Source organism: Erpetoichthys calabaricus, chromosome 16 (assembly GCF_900747795.2).
Source record: "Erpetoichthys calabaricus chromosome 16, fErpCal1.3, whole genome shotgun sequence".
Taxonomy (NCBI): domain Eukaryota; kingdom Metazoa; phylum Chordata; class Cladistia; order Polypteriformes; family Polypteridae; genus Erpetoichthys; species Erpetoichthys calabaricus.
Window position 1 is genome coordinate 76,262,859 of NC_041409.2, and position 18,871 is coordinate 76,281,729.

The 18,871-nt window shown below is 38.2% G+C and overlaps 1 protein-coding gene across 5 annotated transcripts in view; it reads right to left on the minus strand.

Annotated features, from left to right (window-relative positions):
• Positions 1-18,871, minus strand: part of traf3 (TNF receptor-associated factor 3) — a 70,203-nt gene that overhangs the window by 38,921 nt on the left and 12,411 nt on the right. The window contains exon 1 of one of the 5 annotated variants that reach the window (XM_051919902.1): positions 5,351-5,473. The exons of the other annotated variants lie outside the window; for them this stretch is intronic. The gene's annotated coding sequence lies outside the window, so the exon portion shown is untranslated. Of the gene's footprint in view, positions 1-5,350; positions 5,474-18,871 lie in introns of those variants that run through there. 5 annotated transcript variants of the gene reach the window in all.

Below are 18,871 nucleotides of genomic sequence, written 5' to 3' on the forward strand. Positions count from 1 at the left end.
GTATGACCCACCAAGGATATGTCTCCTAAGCAAATTACTGACCCACCAGCCCACCACCAAATTGTTGATGCTAGATGATGTTGTAGGCTGCATAACGTTCACCACAGCATCACCAGACTCTTTCACATATGTCACATGTGCTTAGTGTGAACCTGCTCTCATTTGTGAGGAGTACAAGGCACCAATGACAGGGTTGATTATTGTGGCATTCTCTGGCAAATGCCAATCAAGCTGCACAGTGATGGGCTGTGAGCACAGGTCCCACTGGAGGATGTCATACCACCCTCATGGAATCGGTTTCTGACAGTTTGGTCAGAAACATGCACACCAGTAGCCAGCTGGAGGTCATTTTGTAGGGCTCTGGAAGTGCTCCTTGTACCAATTCCTCCTTGCACAAAGGAGAGGACACTGGTCCTGCTACTGGGTTGATGCCCTTCTACGGCCCTGTCCAGCTCTCCTCGTGAAATGGCCTGTCTCCTGGCATCTCCTCCATGCTCTCGAGACTGTGCTGGGAGACACAGAAAATCTTCTTGTGATGGCATATATGGATGTACCATCCTGGAGGAGCTAGGACTACCTGTCCAACCTGAATTGGCTGCAGATACCAATAGTGACAAGGACACTAGCAAAATGCAAAACTAGAGAAGAATCAGTCAGGAGGAATAAAGAGAGAGCAATGATCTTACTGTTGCCTCTTCAGTGCACCTGTTGTACCTTTCATTTGCACCAAATCAGGTGAAGCCGATTCACAATCGCTTATGCTTCTAAACTGGATAGATTGATATCTGTGAAGCTTAACTGACTTGGTGTTAGATTGTGTTAATTAAGTGTTCCCTTAATTTTTGGAGCAGTGTATATACTTGCATTTAACACTTTCCATTGTTTTAAAAATGATTCATACACAAAAAGCAACTAAAAGAAAATGGAGTACTGTAAATTAATTTATTCCTGGTCCTTGGGGATTCTAAAATATGTTCTAAAATAAATCTCACACAATTTTGATGAATTCTTAGCAACAGAAGTTTAAAAAAATCAGGAAAAGTGGTCATTATATAAAATAAACTCGGACGCAAAGTTGTTGACCAAGCTTCTGGCAAGACGCCTTCAACTAGTAATCTCCAAATGAATTCACCTAGATCAGACAGGTTTCATTTGCTCTTATCAGTTGGGCAAACGTTTAAATAAAACAAAGCTTACACAGTAATCGTGGTTCACTAAATTATATTTCAGATATACCCTGTATAATAACATAACAAATGTACTATTCACAAAAAATATAACAACTAGAAAAAGAATTCACAAATGTTTCCCTTTCAAATCCATAAAATAAAATCACTCTTTACTGATTAACAGAGAGCAGCAAGGAATGATTTAATAAGAAATTAATAAAATGCATTAACTAGCTTTGGTAAAGTAATTGGATGAGGCAAAAACTTGTTAAAATAAATGTGTAAATTCACAGTAAAGTACTTTGCCTTACTTAAAAACAGTGTATGGGGCTATGCAAACTTCAGTTATCCTATAAACAATAAAAGAAAACGGAGAAGAGAAATGCAGAAAATGTCTTCCAAGTTATTCTTCTAGCAGGGGATAAATCCTGCTATATTCCAATATCAATTTTCACTGTAGCTCATTTCTTAATTAAAAACAATTCTTGTTATACATGGAAAATGCCATTTAGTTAGACATTCAACCAGTCATCATTCTGCTATAACAAAAATTCCTACTAGTACAATCAACACCTTCGATGGACTAGAATGATACCCCCCACCCAACCATTTTAAGTTGCCCTTCCCATTTGCACAATATACTGAACTGCCTGCAGGTTAACAAAAAGGAAACAATTATTTCAAATTCTATACTATTAACTAATGTAAAAAGGAAGATGAAAACAACACAAGACAAAAGTAAGGTTATCAAATGCTGAAAATGGTCACACAGTGACAGACTTTAGCTGCTAAAGCCCTCCATCATTAGGGCTATACACGGTTACAAACGTTTTTTTTATAATTAATTATGGGACTTTAAAGTTGGTCAGCAAGTCATCTTACTGGTAAACAGACATCTGCATCTAAATTGTAAAAGAGTTTTTTTGTGTAATTTCATAGCACAATATATACATAGATGAGAGATGCTGAAGCAAGAATGCAAAGAATACAAACACAACAGAGCGCGCAATGAAGTCTATATTGAAACCTAAACATATCAAAAGGCTCACACAGTAACACAACAGTATATTATTAACCCAACTGCATAAATGGATGAAAAACATACTATCAACTTAAAAGGTTCTGCAAAAAACTTGAACTGCCTCTTACATGTTTACATATCCATAATATTCTAACATATACAGTAAAACAAGTTTGAATGGGGGGATCTCACTGTTAACTGAGTACACATTACAGGAGATGTTGCTAAGTACTGTATAAAAACATACTTGTGAAAAAAAAAATGTTTTAGACACACAGCAAGGAAGTTAAACTGTAGGTGCTTTCCACCAAGAAACATATATAGGGACTCTCCGCTCAAAATAAGCTTTCATTTTAGATTAACTGGCAAAGCCCAGAGATAGTAAATATATGATATTCTAAGTTTACACTAAAGGACAACCTGCACTTTCAATCTGAGACTCGTCTGAACAAAAGTACTTATAAAGAAACTGAAATTACTTTTGTTGACAGTATATTGAATGAGACGCACAATATTTACAATAGTTTAGAGATGAACCCCCACAACATGAACATCAAGAGATAAAAATGTAAAAGTGATATGTGGAAGATGCACAAATTAATTAACTATGTATACAGCATCCAGCTATACAGATTTGCCAGGCCATTATGAATAGCATGGAGAAAGGCCTTGTGATTCTAGACAGACAATCATTATTATATATTGTACCATTCTTGGTGGCTGACAGTATGCTTTGGATAGCTGGCATCTTCATGGTTAAAAACCATTTCTATAATTTTATTTCAACAGTTGAAGTGCTGCATCCATAAAAATAACATGAAAGAAACAAACTTGAAGAGTCCATCACATTTGTGTCTTGTAAATGTACAGACTAGATCTTTAACAAGAGCTTAAAGGTAAAAAGAAACCAAGTGAAAAGCTCTTGAAAATAAAAAAAAATACACATCGATAAAGCCACCATTTGGGACTGAAGCTCAAAGTCAACAGTCACAGGGGAAATGGAAACAAAGCAGGATGAAGCTACAGCAAATGATTCCACTGGTTACTAATTATTCAAGCATTTCTGCTCTTAACTAATCATTTTTGAAGGACTTGTTTTAATGCATTAATCAACATCACTTCTTTCCGTTTTTGTTTTAAGGTTTTTTGTTTTTTTTAAATTGTGCCTCTTGTCCTTTGCCACTCCCAGACTGCATGGCAAAATAGTTAAAAGAGTCAGCTGCAAAACTCTGGAGAGAAATGTGAGTGTGAGAGTGTGAGAGAGAGAGAGAGAGCGAGGCTTTATAAAGTATGTCTGGTGTTTCCCTCGGTTCAGTGTAGAGGGCTTTGGCCTTCATCCAAAATCAGGCCACACGATTGACTGTCTAAAAACTGTTTGACTGCTGTGCTCATGCACAATATTAGGAAACCACAAGCCAGCAGACTTAGTGATTCTCTAGACTTGGCCGAGCTCCACCAGTATTTCTGGCATCAAGCATGGGGAAAACCGGATTATGGAATAGGAATCTGCTTTATTAAGAGCCCTCTCACACTAGACTAGCTGTTATAGCTCAGAGGCACCAAGGCAGAATGATGAAAAGCATTTATAATCTCTACAGGGAGAAGACAGGCATCAAAACAAACTAGTCTAGAAGCAATGTCCAGCAGACTAATATGCTCTGCTCCACATCGTCCCTTAAGTGTAATACTCTCCAATGATCATCATACAAATTAATTTAAGGAAATTCACTCAAGAGCTGAACTATTTCATTAATTCCATTATAAAGACCAGTACAGGCTTGATGAGTTTCTTCAACACAACTGCATCACTGGTAAGAACTTTCCCCCTAAAAAACCATAACAAGAAACTACAAAAGGAGGTACAGAAGAGTCAAGCAATTTTTCAGCAACAGTGCCACTTGATTATCATTAATGTAACATTCCCTCCATCTTTCAAACACAGACACCGGTAATTTTAAAACCATAACTTCAAATAAGTCCATTAACCAAGCCTATAAACAAGGCAAAAGAATCATACTAAAAAAAGAACTGTACAAAAACTGAATAAGATTCAAAGCACTACATAACTAACTTGTTCAAAAATATTCTGTCAAGACAAGGGAATCTAAAAATTAATGGAAAAAAAAAAAATCAGACACTAACCATTTTGAAAAGTGAAATGCAAAAGTGGACAGGCATGTATCAATTTAGACAAGAAAGGCTGGCCAAAAAATGCAGCTGCTGACAGATAACTGCTTAATGCTACGTAATGACTGAGACTTTCAGTTCAAAAAAAACAAAAAAAAAAACCAACAAAAAACTATGCAACAAATGCACAACACACCACTTAAACACGCTGCAAAGACACACACTATTCAAGAAAATAAAATGACGGCCTTCCCCCTCATTATACAGCATCAAGCTGGTTTGAAGCCCATGCCCAGCTCAAAACTCTGCCCCCCACAAAGCTGCAGCACCCTAGCATAGGACTTTCTGCACGGCAAGCAGTTTAAAAACAGAAGGCAGCCTTGTGAAATCAACAGAGTAAAGCCTGGTTTCGATAGATAATGAGGGGAATTTAGAACTGTTTATGCAAATCAGGGCAAGAGCAATGATGGCTGGCCTCTTACTGTGAATCGGATGTCAGACATTTGAAATAAAAGGCTAGAAATAAGGAGACTATTTATATTGGTTTAAAATAATACTTATTTTATAATCAATATAAAATGCATTTGGAAATACTGAATATATATTTTTTTTCTCTTACACATTATAAAGTCCATCTCTGTGTTGCTGCAGCTTCTAAATATCACTCAAACCACTGCTCTCAGTATTTTAAAAAAATATATAAAAAATTGGCCAGAAAAATTAGTAACTGAATTAGACGTTTTTTTCATTTACTACCATTACTACTCAAAATGTCAAAATATGGTCAGGGATCCTTCTTGCTCACATCACACTGGAGTCTTATAATGAATCTGGTTGAGTTTTACCTAGCAGCACTAGTCAATGCCATATTGCACTGAGATCCCTAGAAGTTCCTTTAACCAAAAGGTACTGTTGTATCATGGCAAGGGATTGTAGAATTTTTAAAATCCATCCTCTTTTGTTTACAAAATGTACCATTCCTCCATTTCATCACAGTATTAGTGTAGAACAAAAGTAGCTAATGCTCACTCACTCAAGTAGTGCAGAAAGAACACTCCCTTGTGGGAATCTTAACCTAAGGGGTTCTTGCTTCAGCTTAGCTGTGGGGAATTACAGGGAGGTATGAAGATACAGATCCTACCTACAAAAAAAAAAATCCTGAAATGTAACAATAACAAAATCAAAAGTATACACACGGTTAAGACGAGAGAGAGAGAGAGAAAGAATGAAAGAAAGAAAGCTCACCTGCTTCTACAGCATAGCCATTCCCAATCAACTTTGGTCAGTAAAGTCTATGAAGTCCAAAACAGGTTTAGCTCATGCAGAAAACTGCTACATGTGAAGTTTATAAGGAGTTTGAAAAGGGCACTCAACAGCTTCCTCCCCAGAAAGTACCTTACAGCTGCAAACAGTACAAAAACAAAGAGACACTGCAAGGCAACCTCCAAAATATTTAGTACAAAAAGGTATAACCACCGCTTTAGTTCAACTCAGGCAAAGTATAATTTGACTGTCAAAAACACTGAACAAAATATACAGCATCTTCCACCATTACCCCAAAGAAACCTGAAAGTGTTCCTCAAAGAACAATCTGGGATACAATAAGCAGGCTACAAGTATTACCATTAGGAAACATCTAAAACGGGAAGACTATATTGTACTTCTTGCTTAATTAAAGAAGCAAGTTGTTCTCTGCAGCTAGAACTCAAAATTGAAAGTCAACTTCAACAGAGCAAAGTAATCTCAGAATCAAGAATCATCTTTCATTAGCTAGGTACATTCAGTATCAGAAATTCTTCAAAGACAGAATAAATAACAGCAACGTGTTTAGAGATTATAGACCAAATTCAGGCTGGATGAATAACTTAGAACTTGATAGATATGTTAGTTCAGCATTAGGAAAGACATCACACAGTAAACAAAGCAGCAACAAGCATCCTATGTGCTGGTGGGTAAGCTCAAGAATAAGAGCAATCAAGGCAGAGTAGCAAGTATGGTCACAAGTCAAAGTTAGCTCAGAAATAAAAAACAAAAACACAAAAATGAAGTTCGCAATGCAAGACCACCTTAAATCAAGGTCAACTTCAATGTCAAGAACCTGCTTTGAAATGTCAGCAGCTTAACAAGGAGATCAAAGTACACTAATCTGAGACAGCAAATTAAAATGGACAGAGAAACACACTCGAATACCACATCCAGAACCATTAAGGAAAGAAAGCTTGCCAAAACATGCCACTGAGGATAACCAAAGTTGAACTGAACTCAAGGAAACTTTCACTTTTGAAGCTTCAATGTTGCTTAAATATCGAGTAACACTCTGCTTTTTGTAAGGATTTAAGCCAGTTTATGTCTCACAGTCCCAAGATAATCCACCCAACAATTATTTTATGGAAAAAGAAAGTGAGACAGTATTTTGTCATCTTTCATTTCAATTCAAGACTGCCCCCACCTACTTCAGCAACATTTGAAATGAACATAAAAAGGTCAAACAATTTACATTTAATATACATCTTGGGTACTTTTTGCAGTTCAATTTCAATTATTATTTGATTTGGGGGGAAAAAATGGGTTTATCATTTGCTAAGAAGAAAGCTCAACTTTAAATATATAATTCTTTTTTAAATATAAAGTGAGCTTCTAATAACTCAGATGTCCATGCAAGCATAACCTGTCACGTCATTCATCGTGACTACAGTTAACATTCCTAAACTCTGTCCACCTATTTGTAACTCTCTTCATGTCTCCAAATAAAAGTGTTATCAATTAGAATGAGGATGTACAACGCCAGAAGTAACCCCATCTTTGCAATCAAAACACATATTTCTACAGCTTGTTGTTAAAATCATGCTTACCCTTAAAACAAAAAAATCAACATGCTACATGTCTATGGACATAACTTCTACTTTATTGGGTAAAACAGTGTTGAGATCCTTAAAACAAAAAAATAGGGTTAATACTTTTTTAGCAACTAATGTGTCAAGAACAAACAAAGGGATATGTAATCTTAAATGTAATCTTATCATTTGATAAGAAGAAAGCTCAACCTTATTGTATTTTTATATAACACCTCCCTATGACATTTCCTTTCAAACAACTAAACCATAACTTAAATAGCTGTCTTTAGGCTTCACTGTGCAGTTTTGAATGTCATTGATACTGAGAAAATGCCTAGACAAATACATACATAAAGAAATATTTATTTACATTATTTTCCAGTACTGTATCTTTAATACTAAACTTAGAAACATTGAAAATTAAGAGGAGTTATGAACAACAATGCAGGTAAAAATAAGTCCTGAATCAGCAGTTAAAACTAAAACCATATCAATCACAGAAATTGGCAATTCAGCTTGACCGTTGATAATCATGTAGTCTGTGCAGCGATTGATAAACTGGCATCTAATAAGCTGATACAATTAAAGGAAGCAAAATGTGCTTACACTCTTGTGTCACAGGCAACATTACAGTGGTGCTGCTGTTTGGATCTAAGTGCTATGTCAGACATGAATATTCCAAGATGAAAGTCAAATACATGAATCTGAAGGAAGGGACATTTTTGAAGGGCTTAGAGTTTCAGTATACACTTGTTCAGTAACAGGTTTCAAGCAGAGTACAACAGACACTACTTCACAACCAGAATAAACAAACACTACAGTACTACTTTCAAATAACATAATAAACATCCAGTAGTTATCTGATTTCATAATGATCGTTCTGTAACAAAACAGCACTGTTAAAATGACAAAGAATATACGCAGCTTTTCTAAAGTGCTGAAAAGTTTGCTGATTTTCATAAGAAACCAACTGCTTGATAACATAAATAAACTTGAGACCTTTGGAGAAACTCAGACATACCTCATATTCAGCACTGGAACTCCTGGAAAAAAGCACCCAAATATTTCTGCAACTAGTGTACGGACAGTGGCGGCACGGTGGCGCAGTGGGTAGCGCTGCTGCCTCGCAGTTGGGAGACCTGGGGACCTGGGTTTGCTTCCCGGGTCCTCCCTGTGTGGAGTTTGCATGTTCTCCCCGTGTCTGCGTGGGTTTCCTCCCGCAGTCCAAAGACATGCAGGTTAGGTGGATTGGCGAATCTAAATTTGACTTAGTGTGTGCTTGGTGTTTATGTGTGTCCTGCGGTGGGTTGGCACCCTGCCTGGGATTGGTTCCTGCCTTGTGCCCTGTGTTGGCTGGGATTGGCTCCAGCAGACCCCCGTGACCCTGTGTTCGGATTCAGCGGGTTGGATAATGGATGGATGGATGTACGGACAGTAGTAGTAACTTCTCAGATATGCGCAGAGGAAAGGCAAACCTGGCATGACATCACATGTAACATCACAGCTACAAGTTACACTATACATACTGCACATTTACTAAGTATTAAAGGTTTCCATGTCATACCATGCACTCAAGAAAGGAGCACTAAAGTGCACACCACACATTTTTACTTTTACCATCTCATGAGTACAACAGTGCATGAAGAAGAAAAAAATAGACATGCCTGTATATGGCTCACAATATATGTGTGTGTTAATGAAAGACAAGTGATAAATTGTTACATAAATCACATCAGCTGCTTTCAGTGCTGGGCTGGAGGGATTTTAGTGCTATAGTCAATCCTGAAATATATTAAGTGGCTTTAGGAAATGAACTGATTGAAAACAGCTATGCATGTTAAAGTTCTTAACAGGTCAGTGGTTATATGATTGAGATAAAATAAAAACTGCTACAAGAAAAAAAAAAAAAGGAGAGCCCAAACAGGATAAAGGGAAAATGCCCTATATGTGCTTGATTCAAGTAAACAGACACACACATAGATCAGACCACCAGTTTGTAACACATCTCCACTTAGGCTAACTAATCAGAGTTTAAGATAAAATAGCCAGTGTTTATATCCTTGGTATACAAGCCAAAGGTACTGGGATACCTGATGTAAATAGTGATGGGTTATACTTTATGTAACTGTTTTTATACTTTTGTCTTTGATTCAACTGCAAAAAAAAAATCCTAGAGCATTATGCAACCAAGAGTGGCAAACATACAATACAGGGGTGAGTGGCCAGGGGTGCGATCTTAACAGAAAAAAGAAATACAGTACAAACAAGGATAAAGAGAAAAAGCACACACAAACACACAACTGTACTTTATCCTGAATATTTTAGGTTTGGGACGGCAGTGTTAATTCCCATGAGGTGAATCTACATTTGCAGAATGTCAGAGGAAGATCATATGTAAAATGTAATAACATTTCTCATCTGACTTTTCTGATGAGGATAAAAGAGATGTCTTTGAAGGAGGTGTTCAAAGCATATATTTCCTACAACGTGCGAAATAACTAATTAAAATTACACAAAGTGACAACCACACACTACGCAGCACAACAGCCAACCCGCATTGATCTAAACGTTTTCCTCTTATTAAACAATTTAAAACCACATACACACAATCCTCATCACACTAGTGGCATGCTGAATCATATTCTCTCATTAAATATAGATAAAGGCAGAATATCTGTTAATTCCCCTTACAATCACAAAAAGCCAAGGCGCAGCACATTTATACTTGGTGGTTTGTTTTGAATGAATAGTACTCTACAGAGGAGATGAATATCACCCCTACCTAATAATTATGATGTAATGGATCTATGTTTCACATCATTATTGTACTTGGGTAGGCTGACAGAACAAACAAAAAAAGAAATGAGTGAGACAGAATGAGGCAGACACCTTCAGATGAGGGGGCTCCTAGCAGCACTGTCACTGTATTCTCACAGTAATACTTCTGAGATATTACAATTGAGATGAACAATGATTTTCCAAACTTTTGTCAGAAGCGCACTGAATCACTAATTCATTTACCATAACTGGACTGCTCAAGAACCCAGAGGTAATTTCCATGAGGTGAAAAAGGAAATCCTTGATCACTTTGAGTAGGCAAAGGTAAGAGGTGATATTCCAAGATTTTCTAAAAGACTGCAAAATATTCCATACCACTGATTCATGTTATGAATCCTTTCTAAATAACTGGTGCTACTCTACATGTTGTCAGCTCACATTCATAGCCTTTAAACTTGAAGAACTGCTGGGGTGGAAAAAAAAAATCATGCCAAGGCCAAGTTCATACTCCTCCACTTCCACTATACCAATCTAAAGTGCTCAGAAACGAAGAAACACATGCCGACTATAAAATCAAAATCATCAAGACTGGGTACAGCAAAATTCAGTAACCTTTACAAACCTTTAGTCAAGCCCAGCACCTTATTTGACTCCTAGCTGGAAGGGGTTTCAACCTTGACAACTTCAGGTACTGATCTCACCATCTGAGCATGTCACACCAAATGACCAGAAATCTCAGGATATATGAAATTACACAACCACGTGATGACTTTCCAGCACAGTTTCACATTTGCAAAGGATTGCAAACTAGCCCCTTTCTCGAAGTCCAATAACATACTGCCTAAGAGCCAGAACCGTTGCAAGGGTCCAGCATGTTATGTTGCAATCTCTGCCCTCTCCTTTCTTTTTTCAACTCTAACACAATATGAAAAAAACAAGGCATCAGATAGATTAACTCATCGTGTTTGTCTGCTCCAAATCATCAGTGTTCTTTATTCCTCATTGACTCATTCCTAATTTGTATCGTACTTCCAGCTAAGTGTTCAACAACTGACAGCTCTTATACACACAGAGCCAGCCCCATAACTTACTAGATCCATTTTGTTGGGGTGATTTGCAAATCAGTTGGACCGAGTCGCTGGGCATGTCAGACTACACAACCAGTGGTCACAGAAGTGAACTGTAACCGACCCTGACTTGCTAAGATTATGTAATGAAATCTACAACTGAACATGGTTGGAAAAGTAGTGTAATGTGACACAGCCTTTACGCCACTTAATTTATGAGCTGTAAAAATTCTGAACTTAATACAAACATTGTATGGTTTTTTCCAGTCTTTCCGCTACCACATGGTGTAGCCAATTTACATGAAATGTAAATAAAGATCAGATCCTATCATTTAATGCTGTTGTGCAGATGAAATAGGGTTTGCATGATTTGCAAGTAATGTTTAATATACTCGTATACAGTGCATCCGGAAAGTATTCACAGCACATCACTTTTTCCACATTTTGTTATGTTACAGCCTTATTCCAAAATGGATTAAATTCATTTTTTCCCTCAGAATTCTACACACAACACCCCATAATGACAATGTGAAAAAAGTTTACTTGAGATTTTTGCAAATTTATTAAAAACAAAAAACTGAGAAAGCACATGTACATAAGTATTCACAGCCTTTGCCATGAAGCTCAAAATTGAGCTCAGGTGCATCCTGTTTCTCCTGATCATCCTTGAGATGTTTCTGCAGCTTCATTGGAGTCCACCTGTGGTAAATTCAGTTGATTGGACATGATTTGGAAAGGCACACACCTGTCTATATAAGGTCCCACAGTTGACAGTTCATGTCAGAGCACAAACCAAGCATGAAGTCAAAGAAATTGTCTGTAGACCTCCAAGACAGGATTGTCTCGAGGCACAAATCTGGGGAAGGTTACAGAAAAATTTCTGCTGCTTTGAAGGTCCCAAATGAGCACAGTGGCCTCCATCATCCGTAAGTGGAAGAAGATGGAAACCACCAGGACTCTTCCTAGAGCTGGCCGGCCATCTAAACTGAGTGATCGGGGGAGAAGGGCCTTAGTCAGGGAGGTGACCAAGAACCCGATGGTCACTCTCTCAGAGCTCCAGAGAGAGAGGAGAACCTTCCAGAAGGACAACCATCTCTGCAGCAATCCACCAATCAGGCCTATATGGTAGAGTGGCCAGAAGGAAGCCACTCCTTAGCAAAAGGCACATGGCAGCCCACCTGGAGCTTGCCAAAAGGCACCTGAAGGACTCTCAGACCATGAGAAAGAAAATTCTCTGGTCTGATGAGACAAAGATTGAACTCTTTGGTGTGAATGCCAGGCGTCACGTTTGGAGGAAACCAGGCACCGCTCATCACCAGGCCAATACCATCCCTACAGTGAAGCATGGTGGTGGCAGCATCATGCTGTGGGGATGTTTTTCAGCGGCAGGGACTGGGAGACTAGTCAGGATAAAGGGAAAGATGACTGCAACAATGTACAGAGACATCCGGGATGAAAACCTGCTCCAGAGCGCTCTTGACCTCAGACTGCGGCGATGGTTCATCTTTCAGCAGGACAACGACCCTAAGCACACAGCCAAGATATCAAAGGAGTGGCTTCAGGACAACTCTGTGAATGTCCTTGAGTGGTCCAGCCAGAGCCCAGACTTGAATCCGATTGAATAACCCTGGAGAGATCTTAAAATGGCTGTGCACCGACGCTTCCCATCCAACCTGATGAAGCTTGAGAGGTGCTGCAAAGAGGAATGGGCGAAACTGGCCAACGATACAGTGCATCCGGAAAGTATTCATGGCGCAGCACTTTTTCCACATTTTGTTATGTTACAGCCTTATTCCAAAATGGATTAAATTCATTTTTTTCCTCCAAATTCTACACACAACACCCCATAATGACAATGTGAAGTTTACTTGAGGTTTTTGCAAATTTATTAAAAATAAATTTAAAAAAAACTGAGAAATCACATGTACATAATAAGTATTCACAGCCTTTGCTCGATACTTTGTCGATGCACCTTTGGCAGCAATCACAGCCTCAAGACTTTTTGAATATGATGCCACAAGCTTGGCACACCTATCCTTGGCCAGTTTCGCCCATTCCTCTTTGCAGTTCTGGATGTGTACATTGGATGCAGATTTTCAATCTAACCAATTTCGTAATTAGAAGCCAGGCTTAGCAAACAATGAAACTTGGTATTTAATTATATGGCTGGTCAGTGCTTTCATTCTTACACAAAAAATCTATCACATTGTAGACTTTTCATTTTCTGAATACATTCATGTTTTGTTGTCCGGCACAGATTTGTACCTCTTGGTTCTTCTCCATCATTTATTACAAAACCTTGTATTCCAGAGATACTGTACTTCATGATGCATATACACACAGGTTTAAATGGAAGCACTGTTGCTGGAGTGATAGTGGTTGCTTTGTCATTTGCACCTCATTATTAACTGATGTCTGGTTAAGAAAACAAGTAACAGTACCTAAATGCAGCTGTTTAAAACTAAAAGAGGCAATTAAGGGTTCTGAATCAAAACAAAAATTAAAAACCCAAAATATATATTACTTTAGTAATAAATAAATGGGTTCTAATTAAGAAACTGGTTAAAGCAAAAACCTGCAGCCACTAATGGACCTCAAGACTGGAGTTGAGTACCCCTGAACTAATCCAATTTTTGGTGTAGTATTTATAGGAAAAGGCTTGCCAAGATCGATACAGTTTGTACTATGATATAAAAGGAAAAATCAAATTTTAGCGTGCAATTGATGGGTATTTTATGAGTTCACCATTGACAATGAAATTCCCAAAGTGGACACTTTGGCATAGACTTCTAAGAAGCCTTCAGTGTAGGGCCGTTTGCCCCTATGCAAGGCTCAGTTTAACCGATTACTACCTAAAGACTTTTCTGGTGTTGCCTTTGGTCTCCACTGCTCTCACAACTATCCTCAAAATGTAATAAACAGCTGTATTCTCTACCCAGTTTTCCTTAATTTTCTGGCTACATGGGATGGCTAGACCTATGCAAAAAATACTGGAGACTTATTTTTTCACACCACCAGTTACAACTGAATTAAAGAAAGAAATGACATATTACAACATGAAAGATTATTGTATAACTCGTTAAACAAACGACAATGTAAAAATGAAAGGATATGAATAGCCTTCTGATTTTTGTCTCTGCTACTGGACTCCTTGTAGGCACAGTAAACATGATTCCTGTTCAGATCACATGACTACCTACAGTTAGGTCCATAAATATTTGGACAGAGACAACTTTTTTCTAATTTTGGTTCTGTACATTACCACAATGAATTTTAAATTAAACAACTCCGATGCAGTTGAAGTGCAGACTTTCAGCTTTAACTCAGTGGGGTGAACAAAACGATTGCATAAAAATGTGAGGCAACTAAAGCATTTTTTTTTTTTTTTTTTAAAAACACAATCCCTTCATTTCAGGGGCTCAAAAGTACTTGGTTGAAAACCCTTTGCTGGCAATGACAGCCTGAAGTCTTGAACTCCTGGACATCACCAGATGCTGGGTTTCCTCCTTTTTAATGCTCTGCCAGGCCTTTACTGCAGCGGCTTTCAGTTGCTGTTTGTTTGTGGGCCTTTCTGTCTGAAGTTTAGTCTTCACCAAGTGAAATGCATGCTCAATTGGGTTAAGATCAGGTGACTGACTTGGCCATTCAAGAATTTTCCACTTCTTTGCTTTAATAAACTCCTGGGTTGCTTTGGCTGTATGTTTTGGGTCATTTTCCATCTGTATCATGAAATGCCGCCCAATCAATTTGACTGCATTTAGCTGGATTTGAGCAGACAGTATGTCTCTGAACACCTCAGAATTCATTCAGCTGCTTCTGTCCTGTGTCACATCATCAATAAACACTAGTGTCCCAGTGCCACTGGCAGCCATGCACGCCCAAGCCATCACACTGCCTCCACCGTGTTTTACAGATGATGTGGTATACTTCGGATAATGAGCTGTTCCACACCTTCTCCATACTTTTTTCTTGCCATCATTCTGGTAGAGGTTGATCTTGGTTTCATCTGTCCAAAGAATGTTTTTCCAGAACTGTGCTGGCTTTTTTAGATGTTCTTTAGCAAAGTCCAATCTAGCCTTTCTATTCTTGAGGCTTATGAGTGGCTTGCACCTTGCAGTGCACCCTCTGTATTTACTTTCATGCAGTCTTCTCTTTGTGGTAGACTTGGATATCGATACGCCTACCCCCTGGAGAGTGTTGTTCACTTGGTTGGCTGTTGTGAAGGGGTTTCTCTTCACCATGGAAATGATTCTGTGATCATCCACCACTGTTGTCTTCCGTGGACGTCCAGGTCTTTTTGCATTGCTGAGTTCACCAGTGCTTGCTTTCTTTCTCAGGATGTACCAAACTGTAGATTTTGCCACTCGTAATATTGTAGCAATTTCTCGGATGGGTTTTTTCTGTTTTCGCAGCTTAAGAATGGCTTCTTTCACTTGCACAGAGAGCTCCTTTGACTGCATGTTATTCTGTTCACAGCAAAATCTTCCACATGCAAGCACCACACTTCAAATCAACTCCAGGCCTTTTATCTGCTTAATTGATAATGATGGACTTGCCCACACCTGCCCATGAAATAGCATTTGAGTCAATTGTCCAATTACTTTTGAGCCTCTGAAATGAAGGGATTGTGTTAAAAAATGCTTTAGTTGCCTCACATTTTTATGCAATCGTTTTGTTCACCCCACTGAATTAAAGCTGAAAGTCTGCACTTCAACTGCATCTGAGTTGTTTCATTTAAAATTCATTGTGGTAATGTACAGAACCAAAATTAGGAAAAAGTTGTCTCTGTCCAAATATTTATGGACCTAACTGTACATTAATACCCAAGTAAAAACTCTGGTGAAAGAATGTAATACAAATATTCCAAAAGTAATGTAGATAGGGATGTGCTAATGTCTTTTTTCTTCCTGTAAGACAAAGCAAACAATGTTTTCAGAATTCCTACAAGTTCCTGATCTGCCATTGCAAGTTCTAGAAGGCTGCTTTAACACTGCCATTTATATAACACACATTTATCAAATACACAATTTAAAAAGGATCTTCAGAATTCTCAGAATCAGCTATGGTAGCAAAACAGATCATTCACTTCTAAAACTCCAGTAGCAAACCTCAATATGTAACTTATTTCTCAAAAGGTCTACAGGATAATGGAAAAGCACAGCCTCAAAGTCTGTTGAGCCTTGGAGTCGTACAGAGTCCTGTATGAGTAGTGCCTTTTCAACTAACACACTAATCAAGGCATCAATACAGAATCTCCACTCTACCTTGGTTTGCTTACTGAATGTGAAAGAGTTTTCAGGCTTCTGACCTAACACTTCATTCTGGAGAGTATATTATCTATACAGATGAGGTGCACCAGAAACCCTGGCACACATTCACTGTACTGCAGTAAGAACTCTGCCATAGGCTAGCCGACAGTGTTTTGTGTTTTGACACTAAAATAAAAGCCTCAAGCATCATGAGAAAATATAGTACCTTGAAAAAGTAGTCAGCCTCCCAACATTTTTCTCACATTAATAATTGTTACAACCTTGGGCTTTAATCAGTTTGAGTGAATATTTTTAGTTGTAACCCAGACAGTATTGTCCAAAAGAGAAAAAAAACATAAAAAAATGTAACTATAAAAACAGAAATGTCAACAATCTGTAAATATTCATCCACTTCTGTTCAGTACTTGTTCGAGCCACCTCTCACAGCTATTATAGCAACTGTCCTTTTTGGATAAGTCGGTATGTAATTCTGTAAGATTTGTCCATTCCTCCTTGCAAAATTCCTCAAAGTTGTGTCAGGTTTATTGAGGAGTGGCAGAATATTTCAGTTTTTAGATCTAATCACATAACGTGATGCAGTTATGGTCAGGACACTTTCTGAGCCACTCAAGGACATCAATTTTCCTTCACTTTAAGCTACCCCCGTTGATGTCCCGACAGTGAGCTTAGGCTCACTGCCCTGCTAAATGGCTGAAACTGCAGAGAAAGTTTGTCTGTTTTCCTCCAGGATCTATATGCATTGTGCAGCATTCATCGTCCCATCAAGTCCCCACTTCTGAAAATGCTCCACAGCAAGACACTGTCCCCACCACATTTTATAATGAAGATGGTATTACCTGGTTGAAGTGTTCAAGACAAAATAAAAAAGTTCCAATTTAGTCTCAATGGACAACAACACTTTATGCATCTTCCAAACCACGCTTTGCAATTCTTTTCAGGAAAGGACATTTTGTTTTCCCCAGCCAGGTCTTCTTATTTGCTACTCTTCAATAAAGGCTCTTTTTTTCAGTGCCTTAAAAGACTGGAGCCATGAACATCTTTTCCAATTACAAGTACCGACTTGGCGTCACTGTAGCCTTTCTGACAAGTGTCATTCTTGTTTAGCAATGAAAGGACACGTCACAGTTGATGACTTTTACTGTACTTTTCAACCGTAGCCTTCATTAACATAATTTTAGGGAGCCAGAGGCAGTTAGCAGTACACTCTGTAGAAGCAACTGTTTAATGTGACCTGTCTAGGGATCCATTTTAACTACTCCATAACTAAACAGTTTTGTTTATTATCTTTAGTTGTAAAGGTGTGTTCTGTGTGCATGACAGCAGACAACCAATGCTTGGCATTAAGAAGTGCAATGCATATGATAAAGCGACGAGGAATTAAACATATTTTAGACCTCACAAACAGCAACAAAGCTTGTCTGTCTGAAACTTGTGTTTTACATACCACAACAGATGGGAAAAAGAAAAAGGTCAAAGATTGTGGCTGAACTGCCTGTACCAGGTAACCCTTTGTACCACACTGGCTCCGCCAGGCAGCAAGTCATTGGCTGTCACAAAAAGAGGCGAGCACAGCTATGCTGGAAGGTGGGCTCTTAGTATCTACTTGTGACATGGTCAGCATTTTACTATTGTTTAAGCTGACAAGGCCTAGTGATGAGATCAACAACTGCAGTTGTCAAGTTGTTAAGTTCGGCATAACCAATGACCAGAAGTCACGTAATGTGACATCAGCTTAGGTTTACAGGGAGGACCTGACCTAGACAGTGTGACTGTAATCTTACATTTTTTTCCACTTCCGTATAAATGATTGCACTGACCTTCAAGGTATGGTCAATAACTTTGAGATGGTCTTGTACCCTTTCCCAGTTATGTGCTTCTCTAAAATTACATTGTTGACTATTTTGGTTGTCTATGTGAAAAACCTTGACCATACTTATATACCTCAGCAAGACAGGAGGTATTATCCTCATAACTGAATACAGGTGAGCCACCCATTCCTACACAAACTGGTTGAACTGGTAAAGATAATAAACTGAACCTAAGCAAAGTTATGCTTCCAATTATAAAGGGAATGAACACTTTAAGTATCACAAATGTAAAATTTTCACTTTTATTAAATTATTTGAAAAGATTGTCATTTTGTTTGTTTACATATGGCATGATTCACACTGTTTTGTAGATCAAATGAACAAATTCTTACTTAAAACATAATGCAAGTTTACTATATATAATTTCTTTTTTTATTACATGTAGAGTTGTTGAGGGTGCACAGCAAGTAAAGTCAAAACAGAAACCTGGGGTTCTCAGCAAGGCAACACCTCCAGGACTGCATAAGATGTACTGCACACAACTAACCTATTGACATAGAGTGAGACCAAGCTCTGAAACTGCTGACTAAGAGATTGTATACAGCATGAAAGAGGCAAGTCACATAGAGATAAACAACCCCTCCCCCCCCCCCCCCCCACCCCCCAAATACCAAAGCTCAAGCTAAGCTTCTGGAAGAATCCCTTTGGTATCATCAATAACTGTAAAGCATAATTATCCAAATGGTTGTAAAGTATTTAGCAAAAACAATAAAAATGGTTGGCATAAAACAGTTTCA